This window comes from Chiloscyllium plagiosum, chromosome 8, assembly GCF_004010195.1.
Source record: "Chiloscyllium plagiosum isolate BGI_BamShark_2017 chromosome 8, ASM401019v2, whole genome shotgun sequence".
NCBI classification, from domain to species: domain Eukaryota; kingdom Metazoa; phylum Chordata; class Chondrichthyes; order Orectolobiformes; family Hemiscylliidae; genus Chiloscyllium; species Chiloscyllium plagiosum.
In genome coordinates, this window is record NC_057717.1 from 56,534,256 (window position 1) to 56,554,413 (window position 20,158).

The window sequence follows — 20,158 nt, forward strand, 5'->3', positions numbered from 1 at the left end:
ACTCTGAAATAAAGGAACTTCGCCAATTTATTGTAAGTTTCAGTCCAATTATTCCAAAGTCTGCTGAACCCAATTTTATTTGCAAAGTTATTGTCCAAATGCTTATCTAAATTCTCTTACATCTGAATGCACACCAGAATCCTGCTTAGATATCTTTGCTGGAGAATATTGGGCAATGTTGCAAGATACTATTGAAATGTCCTCTTTTCAGTATTCTGAAATCAATGAATATATTCTTCCATGATTTAGTCTTTAAGTGTCTCGCTGTTTATTTCACAGAGCACCAAAACAATTGAAGTTTTTAAATTGATTTCATCTTTAATTCTTTCTGGAAATGATCAAGCCACAACGGAGAAATGGAGCCGGAAATGACCAGGAGCCATGTGATTTGTGCCCGCCAGCACAAGCTGCAAATTCACCCATGTTGTGCACCAATGCAAAACAAGCTAATGACCAATTCATTGGTATAATCGGTACAGCCTCGCAAGTTGTTTGGATACGTGCTCTATGTTTATAGATAATTGTGTTGGTGCTGTCGGCACATCTCCCAAGCAGGACAGACATCTTGTCTTGGATTATCGATCAATCACATTTGTTTGTTCAGCGCGGCTCCCAAGTTGGACAGATATTTAGTCGCAGTTTTGTCATATATATTGAATAGAAGACCTCACATAGTACAACGGGGTTTAGAAACATTAGCACTCATTTTTGAAGTTTGGTCTATGTGCGTATACTGAATGCCTGTTGTCGTTAATTTTACATGATCATGTATTCAGTAACTGTGAAATCCCTTCGAATGCAATTGTTTTGGAATGACTATGTAATTCGTTGTCGACGGAAATTCAGCTAAATTCTGTTGGAAGTACATTAGACACGCTTGGGATGATTTCCTGGATATTGTGCTGTGAGATGTTGCTGACATTCAGGGAGACCAGTGAGTGTGGAACCACCCCGTCCCCCACAACCACTCTATGTGAGGGATGGGGATGGTAGTGAAAGCGCACCTGATTCTGAAACATTAGGAGAAAATGGAGCAGTGGCTGCAGAGCCATAAATCTCCACAAAGTGAAGGAGGAGAAGTCATAATTAGATCAGCCATGGTCGTATTGAATGGTGGAGTGGGACAGAATGGTCGTTCACAGTAACTTAGTGATATATTTCCCTTTGTAAGAACAAATACTTCACCTCTTCAAACGGAAGAACAATGAATCTCTTCCTTCTACTTGATAGCAACATTCTAGGTCCAGAAACTTCCCAAGTTCTTGAAGATCAACTTTTACACAGCTTCTACCTCCCACTCCATCACAATATACGTATGCACTAAGGGCCTTATTAGATTTACTGAAACTTTTGCTTTCAAAACCAAGCAGCGTCTGTCATCAGCGCGGATGATCTTCCTCGCTTTGGCACTCTTCCTGCGTCGGCTTCAGCCTACTGCTGCAAGATATTTCATCCGAAGTAGGTACCCTTGAGAGAGAGCACTCTTTCAAATGGAAGATGGTGATCTTTCTGGCTAACAGTCCAAAAAGCCTGCTTTATATGACCAAACATCAGATCGTCTCATTGGTTCAAGGCTTTCAAAACAGGAGAAGTCAAATTCGATTGGGTCTTAGAGTCTTAGGGCATAACTTTCACTGATCGGTAAACTTCAAACTGCTGTAAAAGCAACTGGTATCTAGGTTACACCATAGTGTTAGATCTTTCAATTTTCCAGCACTCGCTGTGATATGACAGGTTTCTCTTCCAGGGACAGTACACACCTTCAACTAAATAACAAGAAGAGGGCGGTGACTCTATGGGGCTCATTATCTGAAAATGTTGTGAAATCCAATTCATTGACCCTATTTCAGACAGATTATGTAAGCAGATTTTTTAAAAGTTCGGGATCAAGGTTTACATGGAAAGGCAAGAGAATGTGCTTGAGAAGTATCTCAGCAATGATGGAATTGCAAAGTAGACTGAACGGGATAAATGAACTAATTTCTAATTCCACTCTTCCACGTTATAGTTTTATGGTGCGTCGCAACTCATTTTGAAGAACATGAAACATGATACTTTGCAGCATCTCATCTGTTCTGAAGAAGAATCATATCTGGCTCAAAACATCAACTCAGAACACTGACTGGTGACCTACAGCAGCAGTCTCTGTTATTATTTAATATTGTGCATATCGGTCAGTTAGAGAAAATTGTAAACATATTACGAAATTTTGAGAAGGAGGAATCGAAATCGAAACATGTAATACTTGGGTTAATTAACAGCATGTCAGTTTTTGTTGAGAAATTAATTGGTTTCAAATCAGGATAAATTATCTTGTACAAAATCTTACTTAGAACACACTTATGGCAGTAGGAGACGTGTGTTCTATCGATTACAAGAAAGACTTAACTTCTGTTGTTGGGAAATGGTTTGATATGCCCAAGTGCCAAGAGATTCTTCGACGTTACCTTCCCTTGTTGTTATTCAAACCTCCTTTGGAAATTCAATCTTCTTTGCATTAATTACAGCGCTTCACGTCTTATTGTTGTATAAAATGTACTTCCTTCCTACATCTGCAGCAATTATGTTTTGTTCATTTTAATTCAGGAATTTTGTATTGCATATTTAGCCATCTAAATGTAGCAAAATGCTTGCCTTCTCTGTGTCTATCAAATGTCTTCATTATTGTCAAAATGTCAATTGTCCAGTGTTAATTATCTGTGCACTTCCTGTTCTTATTTGATGTCAGATACCTCATGTTACTCGGATCTTCTACTTCACTGCTACAGCCTTAGCATTGTTATCGAGTTGGGCAGCGCAAAGGTTTTGACAACTTTAACGCCCAGGACTAATGAGAGAAGTAATGAGAGAAGGGTGAATCATGACCATTTCATTTTATTTCTGTGTACCCCCTATCAAAGCAAAGTTTCACATTAGTTTTCCTAATCGGAGTATCAACTTATAATCATACATTCAAGATTTTTGAACATGTCTCTCCAAGACACTTTGCTTTTTTATCCCAGAAAGACGAGCTGATTTTTTCCCACTGTATTGCCATGTTATTTTATTCGAAGAATACCCATTCACATGTGTCAACGAAAAATTCTGTCCATTTGGTGTGGTGTATTCTCAAATAAAAACAGGAGCGATGAAAGGTTAAAAATAATTTGATGGAATTTGACACAAAGACAAACAAGTTTGAACGATGTATCAATTTGGAATGCTGATGAAGAGGATAGTTGAATGAATTCATTACTGCCAATCAGATAGGATAGTTTGACATACTGATTAATAAATCAATACACATTCTTGGTTAATTAATATAAGGTACGGAGAACAAGAGAAAGCAGTTCATTTTCAATGTCTGGAAGTCACTCGTTCAATCTCAGCTGGAATATTGTGCTTACTTACAAGTACAATGCTATCAGAAAAAATGTGAAGCTCCGGAATAGATTATAACACAGAATATAGGATCAAGTCACTCGTTGAATCTTAGCTGGAATATTGTGCTTACTTACAAGTACAATGCTATCAGAAAAATGTGAAGCTCCGGAATAGATTATAACACAGAATATAGGATCTGCGAACAAAGTGAAGCCATTCAGCACCTCAATCCAGGCATTTCATTCCAGGCTGATCTCAACTCGCCTTGAACTTCATTTTTCTTCCCGCTCTCTGTAACACTTGAGTCGTTTTCTCAGTAAAGATCTGTCTACCTCTTCCGTAAATTTATGTTATCACCAGGCTCCTTGGTGGTGAATTCCAGAGATTCATTGCCTTTGCGAATAGGAATTTCTCCTCAACTCTGTATTAAATTTGTTCAGTTTTGTCCGGAGGTCTAAACTCCTATTACAGACTGCAGCGTTTTGGAAAATCTTCTCAACATCTTTTCTGTAAATTCCTGGGAGCATCATGTATTCATCTATGAGATAACCACTTATTCCACGAAATGCCACGGTATGTAGGGCGATGCTGCTCAGTCTTTCTCATTAAGGCAACTGTCTGTGGAAATAAGTCTCCTGCGCCTTCTCTGAACTGCGTCCAATATATTTATATCCTCCTCAAGTAAGGGGACAAAAACAGAACGTAATGTTTCGGGTTCGATCTCACAAAACTTGTTGCACAGTTGTAACAAACCATTCAGAAATTTATGCTCTCTGCATTTAGCAATAAATGCCAACATTCAATTTGCCTTCGTTATTAACTGTTATATCTACAATATTTTCATTACTCCAGCTCCACTTACATGCTCTCACCATAACCCTTACTTCCTTTACAAATCATAAGTTTATACACATTATCTTTAAAACATTTCCTGAGGAAACCTCAACTACTTCTCTGGGCAGGGAATTCCATCGATTCACAACCCTCTTGATGAAGACATTCCTTCTCAATTCAGTCCGAAATCTCTTCTGCCAAACTTGAGGTAATGCCCTCTTGTTCTGTTTTCGCCAGCTAGTGGAAACACCCTCTCTAGTTCTACTCTAAAATTCCCTTCATAATTCTGTATACTTCTAACGATCCTCCCTCTTTCGTCAAAATTGCAATGAATATAATTGCAGTGAAATAAGTTTCTCCTTTAAAGAAAAGCCCTTCAGCTCTGGAATCAACCTCGTGAAGCTTCTGTGCACCATTTCTTGTACCAGGAATCCATTCTCAAGTAAGGATAACAAAACTGCACGCAGTACTCCAACACCCTTCACAACTGCAACATAACCTATCTGCTTTAAACTCAATGCTTTTGGCATTTGGATAAGGTTCAATTTCGCAAGGAAAAGTTAAATTTGCCATCTTAATTACCTGTTGCGTCTGATGTCCAACCTTCAGTGTTTCATGCACAAGGGCGCTCAGGTCCCTCTGCAGGCCAGAGTGCTGTAATTTCTTAGCATTCAAGTAGTATATCTTTTTACTGTTACTCCCAACGACATAGATTAATTCCCATTTATTTACATTGTACTCTATCTGCCAGAAATTTGTGCACTCAATTAAACTGTCGAGGCACAAGTCCCCCATATTTTCTGTGCCAAGGAATTGTAAAGACTCACAACCACCTGAGTGGAGAAATTCCTTCTCATCTCAGTCTTATATCGACACCACTTAATTTGAGACTGTTCCCTCTAGACCTAGATCCTCACAAGAGGGGAAACATCTATCAGTATTTATGGAGTGATTCTGGTAGGGAATTTTAAAATTCAGAACATAGACTGGGACTGACATTGTGGTAGAGGTTTAGATAGAAATTAATTTGTTACATATGTAAAAGAAAAGTGCCTGAAGAGTCTGTAGATGTAACTGCCAGAGTTGGTGCACGACTTGACTTACTCTTCGGAAATAAGGCAGGGCAGTGAACGTGGTGTCAGTGTGGAAGCACTTCAGTGTAACCTACCTTAATTATATTTGTTTTAATATGCCGATGGAAAAGGATAAACCACGTCGAAAATTTAAAGGTCAAATTGAGAGGAAAGCCAATTTTCAACGTATTAGGCAAGAACTTTTTAAAATTGATTGGAAGTGAATTTCTCATAAAGCAACAGCTGGAAAATGAAAAGACTTTAAAAAAATGAGATAACGAGAGTCCAGAGACAGAATATCCCTGATAAGTTGGAAGGCAAGTTTAGTATGTGTGGAGAATGCAGAATAACTAGATAAATTGAACTTTTGTCAACCAAAATAAGTGTGATTATATCAGTCGGACAAGAGGTCGAGCAAATCCTTAGAAAAATATAAAGGCAGTAAGCGTATGCTTAAGAGGGAAATCAAGACTGCAAAAATGGACAGCGATAGCTTTGGCAATGTGGTAATCAGAATCCAAACGGGTTTTACAATACATTAAGAAAAAAAAAAGATAACAAGGGAGAGAAAATAGCTCCTCAAAGATCAAAATGGCAGCATATGTGTCGAAACTCAGGAGATGGGAAATAGACTAAACGAATATTTTGCATCACTGATTAATGTGGAGAAGGAAATAGATGATATAGAATGTGGGGAAGCAGAAAGAGACATATTGAAACAAATGTTCACATTACAAAGATGGAGGTGCTAGACGTCTTAAAACGCACAAAGGTGTGTTAATCACCAAGACTTGATCAGGTGCATCCTTGAACTCCGTGGGAAGCTAGAGAAGTGATTACTAGATCCCTTACTGTGATATTTATATCATTAATAGCCATAGGTGAGGTTGGAGGCCTGCTAACACAGTTCCACAATTCCAGAAAGATTGTACAGTAAAGTGAGGGAACCTCACACCGTTGAGCCTGTTGTTGGTGGTCAGCAAGTTGTTGGAGAGAATCCTGAGGGACAGAAGTTACACATATTTGGATCGGCAAGAACTGCTTAGGGATCGTCAACATGACTTTGTGCGTTGGAAATCATGTCTCACTAAGTTGACTGCTTTTTTTCTTTTAAGAAGTAACGAAGAGAATTGATGAGAGCAGAATAGTGGACGTGATCGATGTAGAATTCAGTAAGACGTACGACAATGTTGCGCATGGCAGACAAGATCACATAAAATACAGGGATTACTGGCCATTTAGATAAGACCGAGCTCGAAGAGAGAAGACAGAGGGAGATGCTGGAGGTACAATTTAAGAATGTAGGTCTGTGAACACTGGTGTGGCAAAATGCGAGAAGCAGTGTTCGCTCCTTATCATCATTTAAATAAATTATTTGCATGTGATCAGACGAGGTATACTTCGGAATTTTGAAGGTTGCACCTCAATTGGAGGTATAGTGGACTGCGATTGAGTATACCTCAGAGAAAAGCGGGAGCTTGAATAGATGGACCAATGGGTTGAGGGCTGGCAAATGGAATATAATTTAGATGAACGTGAGGAGCAGCATTTTGAAAAGGTAAATTAAGGTTGGACATAAGTAACTAATGCTAATGGCCCAGGGAATATTGCTGAACAAGAGACTTTGGAGAACAGTTTTTAAAGTTCATTGCAAATGGAGACACAGATAGATCGGGTAGTGAATGCGTTTGGAATGCCTTATTTTATTGGTTAGAGCATTGATTATGGCAGTTGCGAGTTCAAATTACGGCTGTACAGGCTCCTTCTGGAATACGGTGTGCATTACTGGTCTCCCTGATTTTGGAAAGATGTTGGGCACTTTAACGAGTTCAGAAAGAATTATAACGACGTTGCCAGGGTGCAAGTATTTGAGCTATAGGGATATATGGGCGAGGTGTTGACAACTGAGACTAGATTTGGATATCTGGCAGTCATGAATGAGTTTGACCTAAGGGCATGTTTCTCTGTTTTACATATGTGTGACTCTATGACTCTCTGACCCTGCCAAACGCCTTAGTAATACTTCATGTTTCAATGGATCATCGTCCTCTCCGCTTATATCCTGTGAACAGACTCACAACGTTTTAGTCTTTACTCAAAAGACAATTGCTCCACAGCAGGGTTCATCCCAGTAGACCTTCTCTGAACTGCCACAAATGACATGGTATTTTTCCTTAAATCAGGAACCAAATCTATCCGCAATAATATACACTTTGTCTCAACATTACGTTGTAGATTTCTGGTGAGTTTTCCTTACTCTTATATTCCAAACCCTTTCTGCAGGTTTTTTTTCATTTAAATGATTATTTTTTTCTCCCTTCCAAAACTGCCAATGTCACGTTATACTCCATTTGCCAACATTTTGTTGACTTACCATTAACTTCTCTGTATAAATTGTTTGTCTCTGTTTTACCACTTGCCTTTCTCCGTGGTTTTGCAAATTTGGCAACAGTATATTCACCATCATGCTACACTGTAAACTTTCCCAGCACTGATTCCAGGATTAAAGTGTTATTTTTCAGTATGATGACACATAAAGATAACATGTATCGACAGAGCTTACGATGATGACAGATGGAGTTGATTGAAAATTACAAATTGACAGGTGACTGCATGGAAATAGCATGGAGAAGATGTTTCCACTAGCAGGAGTGAGCTGGAACTGAGGATACAGCGCCAGATTGAAGGAACCAGAATTAAGTCTGAAACGAGAAACAATATCTTCAGCCAGAGGTTGTCGAATCTGTGGAACAGATTGCTGTGGATTTTGCTGCTCGTCGGATGCTGCCTGAATTGCTGTGCTCTTCCAACACCACTGATCCAGAATCTGGTTTTCAGCATCTGCAGTCATTGTTTTTACTAGATTGCTATGGAGGTCAAGTCAGTGACGATAAGCAAGCGAGGATTGCAAGTGCTGGAGATCAGAGTCGAAGAATGTATACTGGAAACGTACAGCTGGTCAGGCAGCATCAAAGGGGCAGGAGAATTGGCGTTTCGGTCAGACGCCCTTCATCAGGACTATGGGCCAAGAGGTCTGAGAGATAAATGGAAGGGGGTGGAGCTGGTGGAAGCTGAGATTGTGATGGAAAGTTGAAGGTGTAGGTGAAATTATAGATGGTAGACTAACTGTATTTGAGATAGGGATAGATAGGATCTTGGTTAGTAAGGGGATCAAGGGTTACGGGGAAAAGACAGGGGAATGTATTTGAGAAACATATTCGCTGTGACCGAATGGTGGAGCAGACTCAGTGGGCTAAATTCTCTATTTCTGTCGTTGTACCTTATACCTCTTTGGTCCGAAAACATCGAAATTTTTCGAAGAACATTTGAAAATTAACAAAGTTTTCACTTAAAGCACTGTACATAAACAGGGAAAACGTTCTTTCAAACTCGTGGACCTAAAGATTGGCAAATTCTGAGGGCCAGATGCCAAAATGTTATGATTTTAAATAAGGTTTTGGCAACACGGGTAGACTTTTCCATTTTCCTTGAATTTCTGGAAGTGTTCGAACATATTGCTAAATCGCAAATGTTTCACCTTTATTCATTTATGGTGGCAAGATGAAATAAAAGTTTCTCAAACAGTTAACCTGCAACAAAGGATTTACGACAAATCAAGAATTAAGTTCAATCCTCCAGGCGACTTAGGAATTCAAATTTTAAGAAAATGAGTATCTTAAAGTTTAATTCGTGTTTTGCTTTCATGTGTTAAGAAGGCTAACAGTTCGGTTTTGGAGTTTCATTTTTGAGCTCGAAGTTGCGTTGCCAATTCTGGAAGACTCTTTTATTTACATTTCTTTGAATGAGGTTTGAGAACCAGTAAATAGAGTTCAGTTGGTGAGGGAGATGGCGGAGATATATATAACATGTCAGTGCTGTATGTGTGTGTGTGTGTGTGTGTGTGTGTGTGTGTGTGTGTGTGTGTGTGTGTGTGTGTGTGTGTGTGTGTGTGTGTATTCCAGACAATAGAGCCAAAATATTTTCGTAATAAATAGCTAGAATGAAAACTGTTGGAAGATGATTTTAGGAATTCATGTGTTATAGTGTTTGTAGTAATTTTACTTTGCAATTTACATTTTTCTTAGGAATTCTCACGAAGAGAAACCAGAGAAAGAAATCACATGTGCATAGGACTCCAACGATATAGTCCCATATTCTTGTCTTTAAACGCATCGAAGAATGTAAGAGAATTTTAATCCGTGTACACAAACGAATCTGACACATTGCTCGTGACATAAACATTAAAGCGTTGTAATGCCAGTACCCAACTCAGCACTTTTTTCGATCGTGGAGTATTTCCTCTGGTGGATGTTGAGGTTCTTCGAAACGTAACCAACAGGCAGTTCAATCCCATCCTAATTTTCCTGTCGCAGTACAGCTCCATCACCTATGTAACTAGCATTGATTGCAATGTTTGGTGTAGACAAAACTAGTTTGGTGGTTAATATGGCTTTCAAATGGTCGAATGCCTCCTGGCATTGTTATGACCACCGAAATTTCGTGTTCGTCTTCAACAAATTGATTAATAGTGCCACAACGCTGCTGAAGATTAGAATAACCTTCCAATTGAATCCACTAAGTCCGAAGAATCGAAAAGCCTCTTTCTTAGAGGTTGTTCGTGGAAATTCCTCGATGGCCTTTGTCTTTGTGTTCCATGGGGTCAACCTTCCATGACTGATGTTATGACCCAGGAACGCCATCCGTGCTTTCGCGAATTCAGTTTTGTTTAAATTTATTACAAATTTTGCTTCACACAGTCCTTCAAAGAGCTCTGACATCTTTCCCATGTGATATTTCCAGGAATTAATAAAAATCACTACATCATTAAAATAGACAGCATAGTGTGTTAACCCCGCCACAACTCTGTTGATGAGTCTGTGGAATGTGGCAGGTGCGTTCTTGGTTCCACTGCATTTTGATATAGCCCATTTGCGGTTTCAAATGCAGAAATCTATTTCGTAGTCTCTGAAAGAAAAATCTGCCTGCCACTCTTATAAGTCGAACTTAGTGACGTAAAATTCAACTTTCTCAATATAGTCCTCCCATTTGGAATTGGATATAAATCCGATTTTTTAATGAAATTGACCTTCTGATAATCAACACAGAATCATTGAATCCAGTCAGTTTTGTGAACTAAGACGATCAGCAAAGTCCAGCCACTCTGATTCGATTCAAAGATATTCCAGTCGCTCAGACTTGGATCGATGATATCATCGTCGAGCCGACCTCCAACTCCTTCTGGACCTGTGTGGCTTTGAAAGGATTAAGCCAATCGGGGTGTTCTTTTATCGGAGCAGGTTTCCCTACGTCTGATTCATGTACATCAGCCCTCCCCATCTGATTCTTACAAGTTACAGTTACAATTCTTTCGCCTTCATACTATGCTCATGAGAGAGTTACTTTACTGACCTATCACGGTTAGAAATTCAACACCGTTTTGTGAAAGGTAGGTCGTGCTGCACAATCCTTATTGAGTCCTTGGAAAAGTGCCCAACAGGTGGGTGAGGATAAAGCGGTTGGTGTGACGTAAATGGATTTCAGTAAGGTGCTTGCTAACTTTCCCATGGTATGCTGCAGCAAAAAATACGGAGGCACAGGGTCGAGGATGATTTGATTTGTTGGATTAGAAATTGGCTCGGTGAAAGAACGCACAGGCTGTTGGTTAATGGGGAATGTTCATCATGGAAATTAGCTACTAGTGGTGGACCACAAGGATCTCTTTTGTGTATACTGCTGTTTTCCACTTTTATAAATGACCAAGATAAGGGCGTAGAAGGATGGGATGTAAATCTTTGGATGACGCTATGGTCAGTAGAGTTGTGCATTGTGCCAAAGGATGTTGCAGGGAACAGAGGTATATAGATAAAGCTACAGCGCTGAGCTGAGTGGTGGCAAATGGAATTTAATGAGGAGAAGTGTGAGATGAAATTCACTTTGGAAGGAGTAACAGGAATGCTGAGTACTGGATAAGGTTCTGGGTAGTGTAGATGAGCAGAGAGTTCTCAGTGTCCAGGTCCATAGATCCTTGAAAGTTGCCACCCAAGTTGATAGGGTTGCTAAAAACGCATACGATGTGTGAGGAGACACTGAGTTCTGCAGGTGCTCGAGATCAGAACTGAGACTGTTTTGCTGCAAAGCACAGCAGGTCAAGCAGCATGCGAGGAGCAGGAAAACCAATGTTTCAGGCCAGAGCCCTTCCTCATTACTGCGGAAGGGATCCGTCCCGAAACATCGATTATCTTGCACGTCGGATGCTGCCTGACTTGCTGTGCTTTTCTCGCAATGCATGCTCACGTACGATGTCTTAGGTGTTATTAGTGGGGAGAGTGGCTTTCGGAACCACATGATCATGCTGCAGCTGCACAAAACTCTTGTGTGGCCGCACTTGGAGTATTATATACAGTTCTGGTCACTGCATTTTAGGAACGATGTGGAAGCTTTGGAAAGGCTGCAGAGGAGATTTACAAGGATGTTGCCTGGTATGGGAGAAATGTCTTATATCGAAACGCAGAGGGACTTGATGCTGTTTTCATTAGAGAAATGAAGGCTGAGAGTTGACATAATTGAGATATATAAGATAATCAGAGGGTTAGATCGGGTGGACAGTAGCCGCAGTTTTCATCGGAAGGTGATGGCTAGCACGAAGGGTCATAACGTTACATTGAGGGAAGACAGATATTGGACAGACATCAGACGTAGTTTTGTTTACTTAGAGAGTAGTAGCGGAGTGGAATGCACTGCCTGCACCAGTATTAGACGCGCCGAATTTAAGGACATTTAAATGGTTATTGGAGAGGCACATGGACCAGAATGAAATATTGTAGGTTAGATGGGCTTCATATTGAAATCACAGGTCGACGCAACATCGAGGGCTGAAGGGCTTGTATGGCACTGTGATATTCTATGTTCCATAACACTTCTCAGCGACTTGTTCATTTTTTAATCTAGTTTGAGGCACATCAAAATCCATATCATATGAATTTGATTCAAAACTCTGGGGCACAGAAACTGACAATTGTTTTTTCCACTTCTTTCTCTCTGGTATAATGCGTTTTTATGATGTTCACAAGACAGAGCCAATATATTTCCTTTTCCTATCTAGCGTCTTTACCAGAAAGTTAACCTAATTCAAACTTTTTCTCAATTTGACCAGAAAGTTAACCTAATTCAAAGTTTTTCTCAATTTTTCACAACTGACTTGAAGGGATCGCTGACCACTGGTAACATTACTAATACGTCAGCCCTTCCAGAATGCGTCATAGTCTCAGAGCTTTTATATGCCACCTGCTTCATTCTATACTGTGCCCTCTTTAGGTGTTGTTTAGCTAATTCACCTACTCAATTTAATTCCTCCATCACCTTCGAATCATAATCTAAGTGTGCAATCTCCAATTTTGGTGCTGTCAATTTTTCGTCAAAGAATTGCAAAGAGGCTCTCACTTCATGCCCAAGTATTAAGTCGAAGGGAGTTAATTCGTTTGTGGCATCTGTAATGGAAATTAAAACATAAATGGGATACCTTTACCATAATCGTTAGGGTAACACTGACAGGATGGTCTCAACATAATCTTCAAGGTCTGATGCAATCTTTCTAAAGCTCCCTTGGATCAGGATGTTATGCACTGGATTTGAAGTGCTGTATACCTTATCTATCTATAACCTGCTTAACAAGCCTCACAGTAAATTTTGAACCATTGCTCCGAACGAATTTCCCTAGATAGCCCGTATTGCGTGATGAAAGCTATTAACTCCTCGACAATTTTTTTTTTGCCTGATTAGTCCGGAATGGAATTGCCTCCAGAAATTTAGTAGACGCATCTATTAAGGTTTACAAGTACTGGGTCCCACTTTTAGAACCTGGAAGGGGACCTAAACAAACAATTACAACCCACACAAAAAAGATCTTCAAATGTGGGAATTGGTAACACATGTGCTGGTTATATTACCGTATGTGGGTTACTTACAATTTAGCATGTATGACATGTACAGCAAATGTTAACCACATCCTATGCATTTCAGGCCAAAAACGATTTGTACAATAGCCTGAGTCGATTGTACCCCTCGGTGACTTTCTACCCATAACACTTCCCGTCTCTATGCTACCAACAATAAATTCAGGTGCACTTCTGCCCATTTCTTTGCTGCAAGAACTTGCCGTGTTTTCCATTTCCATCTTAGGATTTTATCTTCCAGATAATAACTCTGTGGAATATTCTCTGTCGCATTTTTGGCGTACACATTCACTTGAATATCTATTGTCATCTTGTCTTGTTTTTACAAGTCCCATAGCCTTTCAGTACTAAATACTTCTGTCTGACATTCTACCTGTTCAGGTTTTCCTGCATCATGACATCAAACAGTGTGACTGTTAACTGAACCTCAATTCCATCAACTTTCACTTTGTTTTTTTTTCGCTTCGTGCTGTAACTTATGATAGTGGGATCTGGTTACTACAGAGTCTGGGAAAATACCAGGATATTTCTGTATTAATTGCTTAGTTGCTTGGGCATCCTTGCACTTCTTCAGAATAAGAGGTTGCACTCCCAACTTGGATCCTGCCAAATCATTCCCAGAAGCATACTGAATATCTGGAGCGATCATTCAGTCAATCATTCTTACTGTAGCTTCCCCAGTCCTGAGTTTGCACTCCAACCTGATCTTACAGAGGGAATGCTAAATTTCTGCCCATTTGTCCCACAAACTAACACAGTCTTGGGTAACAGATCAAAAAGTGTACATATTCGCTCATCCCTTAAGAGCAGCAAATGTTTAGACGCTGTATCACAAAATTCTATCTACTTGTCCTTCTCCCCCTGTTCTTTCTGATTACACTTTACTCACAGAGGTGAATTATTTGCAGAGATCAGTTGCTAACTCCATACCAAACCCCGGTCAAGACTATGCACCCTCCTGAATCTCCTCAGCTCTTCTTTACTACCTTCACTAATGCCACTTGCTTAGCTTATTTTACCACATCTTTTTGCCACACGGCCTTTCTTTAACGCCCAGCACTGTGGCTTGACATGTCCCACATTTCCACAATGGAAACACCTGATGCCTTGCACGTCCTTTCTGCACTCTTGGGCTTTTATTAATCTTCTGATAAATACATACCAGTGCTTTCTTCTCTTGGTTTAGTAGTGTAGCAATTTCCAACTTACAGGACTAAATTCTGGCCGAAAACTTGTCATATACACCAACATGTACTCATCTGCTAGTTCTGCTACCCTTCTCACTTCCTGAGATTTCTGTTCCTCCATTTGAATTGTGACCATCTCTGGAAAAGAGTTCATTTAACTCCTGAAGTAGATTCATACCTCTTGGAGCCTCAAAGGTCTTATCTATTTTCAAAGCACACACCCATCGATCAAAATGATGATGCTTAATTCTTTCGAACTCAACATTAGTCTGATATGGTTCCTTGTTTGTGTTTCTGAACGACTGTCTATATGCTCCAGGTACTAATTCATAAGCATGCAAAGTAACCTGTTCAACCTCTTCATAATCTCTTGACACCTCGTCTGATAGTGCAGCAAATATCTCACCAGGCCTGCCTCCCTCCCAGTTTTATCTGAACTAGCATTAGCCATAAGTCCTCGGACAACTCCATCTGCCTAGCCATTTTTTCAAATGAAATGAAGGAGGCTTTATTTCATCTAATAAGTATTGTGCGTGTGTGTGTGTCTGTGTGCATATGCATATCACCAACTTCTCTTTTAACCTCCATGATGTTAACATGACTTTGCTGACGAATAACAACTTCACAAGTTCAAATGGTCTCTCTCTTAGCTCAGCTAAGAACTTTCCTTCTCTTTCTTTTTCCTCTCTCTCTTTCCATCTCCCTTTCTGCTCTTTGCTCAGCCAATAGCATTCTCTTTCTTTCTTTCTTTTACCCTCTCTCTCTTCTCTCTCTTTCTCTTTTTCTTCTCTCTTTCCTCTCTTTCTGTAAGTTCTCAGTCCATTTTTGTCAACTGTAATTTTAGTTTTCTACCTCTACTGCACTTGCCTGTTTCTCTGACACTCCTAAATGTTTGAGTAAGTCCGTTTCAAGTTCAGCTTTACTTTTGTCCTTGGTTAAACTCAAATCCAAGGCCCAAACTATTCAAATCGCATAATAAATCCCACAAATCGATAAACTGAGCGACCAGCCACCAAACTTACAGAACGGGGTAATGCTTCCTGCCAATTCACACCAGCAACACAGAAAAGATTTATCCCATTCAGTATTCTGTGAAAATTCGAGCGGCCAAGAACTATTTGATGTAAAAAATAACAACTTTATTGCTTAATGTATAACAGCGAATAACTAACTAACAAATACTTCCTCTACTCTATCTTGAACCTTCCTGTTCTACATTAGTAATCCATTAAAAAAAACGATTAAGATATACGAAACAAAACTTCTTACCTCAAAACTAGCCAGCTTTCGCTTCTTCTCTGCGTCCCTGTCTACTTGGGGATTCTGTTTTACAGGTTACTTTTCGATAAAGACACCGTACAGAGAGCTATTTTGTTTGGGCAATTTCTACATGCTGATGGCTTGGCAGTTCTCATCTCAATGATTCAACTTTCCCCCGTCTTATACCACCCCACAGCCACCTCCACCATCCCCCCCCACCACCCCCCCCACCCACCCCAAAGCATTGGATTCTGTCATTGGCCTTTCAGATGGACAATACACTAAATTGAAACTGAATTGGAGATGTTTGGGGGAGGATGTAAAACTTAAACTGATTGGTCTAATTCGAGTCTGGTTTTGTCTCCAGGCAACCAGCTACCCTAGGTACTGGACCAAAAGATTACATTACATCTCTTTTTAGAACACTTTTTCTTACCAGGTAGTTCGGTTACTTTTAACTCTCTGAAAGGTACAGTACACTCACATCTTCATAACAATGACGCAAGAAAGAATCTCCTCACGGAGGATGGCAAAGCTTGAGTCCTCTTTATCTGAGATAGGTACGTTCAAGTCAGACATTGATACATTTATGTATATTAAGAGATACGGAGATGCTGCAGAAAAATTGCATTGAGGTAGATAATCATCTGTGATCTTGTTAAATGCCGAAGTGGCCTTGTGGAGCCAAATAGCCTCCTTCTCTCCCCTTACTTCCTCCAAAGCAGAGAAGGGTTTGAGTTAAAGCTTCACAAATGCATAGAGTTCAAGGTCAAGCTTGTAATTTTAGGATTCAATGTAGAGTGGACAGCATTGATGATATGAAAATAAGAGCTGGTGAGGAAATTCTGCTAAGTACCTGCGATAATGTTTTGAGGATATGATTGAGAATTATTACGTCAGTTCTCTAACTGTTTGCTGAGACAGGTATGCCGTATAAATCTGTGATGTGGTTGACTTTCACAAACCTGTCAATGGTTCACTGTCCCACAGTTGCACAGTCAGGGAGACCAGAACACATGAAATTAGCGTTAAGATTCCACACTCACACACTCCAATTTCCCACTGCCTAAGTAAGCAGAGACTACAGCTTCAGTCACTGTCTTCCCGCTAATCCCTGAGGCAGAAGATCCTCCAAGCTCGAACCAAGCCGCTCAAGATTCCGAAGGCAGCCTCAAAAGAAAAACCGCAAGGAGATTATATCCCACTCACGAATTCTCAGAGTGGCATTGACATAATCCCCGAGCGAGGCAGTCACAAATAAATTCACAACATCCTCATAAAACATTTCAACAACAAAATATCTTCATTTTGTGCAAATGGTGACGACTGCAAATCTGAAAATGAGCTCCCCCCAACTAGTGTCAGTAAGTGACGTTTTCCCATTGTTACTCTCAGGCATGTAATTTAGTTTGTGTTCGATATCAAAGTCAAACTGTTTACAGGATATCTCATCATGGCTGAATCGTTGAGGCGATGGATTCAGAAGTCTGTTGGGATTTCACCCTACTGACTACGATTGGATCAGGACTGTTAGAGTATGGTTTTGTCCCTTTGAGACAGGAAACACTTGGGATTTGTTTCCACTTAAAGTGATGGGAATCTAAATCTCTGTCCATCTCTGTATTGTCGAGTGCAAAACCTTCACAAGGTCGAAGAAGTTTTCGATGTGAGATTGTGATGCCAAGTTAGACAAAGCGTCAGACCAGGTGTTTGAAGATTCGATTGGCAGAGTCTGGTAGAGAAGGCCAAGCTGGCCTTACCGATCCAGTGACACTTTGACAGAACTCACCTGCTGGTTATTTCGTGATATTTCTTCCGTTTGTTGGTTTTCAGCATCCGCAATTTCATTTGGGTTTCCTTAATGAATACGCAAGTGTTTACTTTCGACTGGAGGGACAAAGGGCACCTTTTGTGCTGTGGACCTCTGTAAACAATTGCGGTGAAAGGTTGAACTATTTCGGGCATAACACAGACACGGAAGTTGCTGAATGTTTCCTTGCTTTTCTGTAACCCGGCTGTGGTCATGTCCGAAGGGCATTGCATTCCGAATGGAGCTTGCAAACTGGATCGAGAGGTGATGATGATGCGCGGGTTCACATCGCACTGATTCTGCCCTTACCGTTTCTGACATGATTCGGTTCTCTGCAGAAATAAATGTCAAAAATCCGGAGGACAAAATCCAACCCAATATTCTAAATTGTTCTATGTGCATTGAATCATGAACAGTCAGGAAATCTAAAGTATAGGATGGGACAATAATGATCCAAGTTGGCAAAATCCTTCCTTTCTGGGGATTCGACTGTCCTGCGAACCCGGGCAAACTAAGGAGATTCTCTTCGAGAGGGTGCATGAAAATACTTGGACCAACTTAACCTTCCTTCACAATCCATTCGATCATCAGAATGAAAAATATTCGGAAGAACAAATGCAAGAAGATACTTTGTCTCTTTCTACTTCTCCCCAAAAAATATAATGGCATTTGTGTATTGTATGGAATATAAAATAAATCATCCCAATTCACTTACCAAGAACAATCTCAATTTGAGATTAATAAAACAAAAGGTGAACTTATGTCATTTGGAAACAATGCAATTGTAATTTCTGTCTGTCGTGTTGATCGTGGTGATGTTTTGACAGTTAGGATTGAGCTTGATTCCCATTTGAGGAAGAACTGTTTATCGCACTTTTACTAAATGAACCCCGCTGTTTGCTGAAACACACAAGATTCCCAAAAGCTTTAATAGTTTGGATGTGCAAAACTGTTCATTTCCTTCTGTGACAGTCTTCAACCAGAGGGCAAAATCTTATAATAAGGGCTACACATTAAATAGAGAACTGAGGACGATTTACTTCGATCCGTGATTCTGAGATTTTCTTTACCATAGAGGACCGTCGAGGCTGGAGCATTAAGTATATACAAGGATGCAGTCGACAGATTTTTAATCAGCAAAAATCTAAATGCTCATCGGGAAAGGCAGGTCGATCACTGCAGTGGCTTAGTGGTTTGGGTTCGACGTTTTTATCACAGAGGCCAGCGTTTGAATCATGTTTAATGAAAGCTATTTTCTTAAGTGCTGCTGATGCATCGTAATGATAGCATTTCGAGCTGATTTCCAAAATATGGAAATAAGCTCTGGAGTCCTTAGATGAATTCATGTCAACCCAAACCTATTCAGTTGACGATAAAACAAAGAAGTATGTTTGCTCGAAACCTGAAACACAAAGCAAATCACTGGAGTTTATCAGATGAAAACAGCAGCAATTATCATAAGAAAAAAGAGTTAATACTTTAGGTCCAGCATCGCTTCTTCAGAACTGGCTTAGTTATGCAGCTCTGCATTAATACCGGGTTCGGGGGGAAACATGAAGTATTGAATGTTTCTGTAATATTTGAATTGTTAAAATACAAACGAATCTTTAACTGTTGATACCTCTTTAAAACGGTGCCATCGCCCAGCAATACCGTTGATATCCAATTTTACAGGCCTCAAGTGTCTATAATCCAAAAACAGGGTGGGAACAGACCCCAGAGCTGGAACAAAGCAGCACGTGTGAGGAGATTGGTCCGAGAGCTGTGATAGAGTGTGAGGCGGGATGGATTTTAGACCTGATAAACAGAGGGAATCAGGACAGCTACGACAGCTTGAAACAGTGCGACTGTTTAAAGGGAGATATTCTGTTATATAGCCCGAGGTGGGAGATGTTTTGAGTCCTGGAAAACACAATGATAGCGGCAAGATCCTGAAAACAGCATGAGTGCATGCATGATTAGGGTAGGGATCTCAGAGATTGAAAATTGTCCGATCTAAAATACATATGAGAGGTGGAGGAGAGCTTGATGCAACAGCTTAAAAACGGGGTGAGCTGTACAGGATTTGAGAGTTCAAAAATAGTACAAGAGGGCGATGTCTGTGAAGCTCGAAAGCAGTGTGTCAGGTGAACAGTATGTAAGCTGGAAAACAATGAGAGTGGGAGGTGGTTCAAGACCTGGAAAGTTTTCAGAGAGTGGTGAGTTTCAAAAGTGACGTTGGAATGGATCCAAGAACTGCAAACCAGCGGGTGAGTTGATTGAACTTAGAGTTGGAAAACAGTCCAAGAGGTGAGTAGTGTCAGAGCTGGATACCTCTACAAGATTAGAACGTTCTGACAGTTTGCAGCTGGGCGATAATGTGATTGGCCTGTGAGCTGGAAAAGAGCTCGATAGGGTAGAAGTTCGAGAGCTGAAAACCCCAAGACACATAGGCCCGATAGCGGGAAAGGTGTAGCTGTCAGAAATGACCAGCGAACTGGCGGACCAAATTGGCTCGAGATCCGGAAATGTGTGTGACAGCGAAAATGTCTAAGAGCAGGAATGATTTGGAGATTCCAGTGTTGGACTGGGGTGTACAAAGTTAAAAATCACACAATACCAGGTCATAGTCCAACAGGTTAAATTGGAAGCACTAGCTTTTGGAGCGTTGCTCCTTCATCAGGTGGGTGTGGAGTGCAC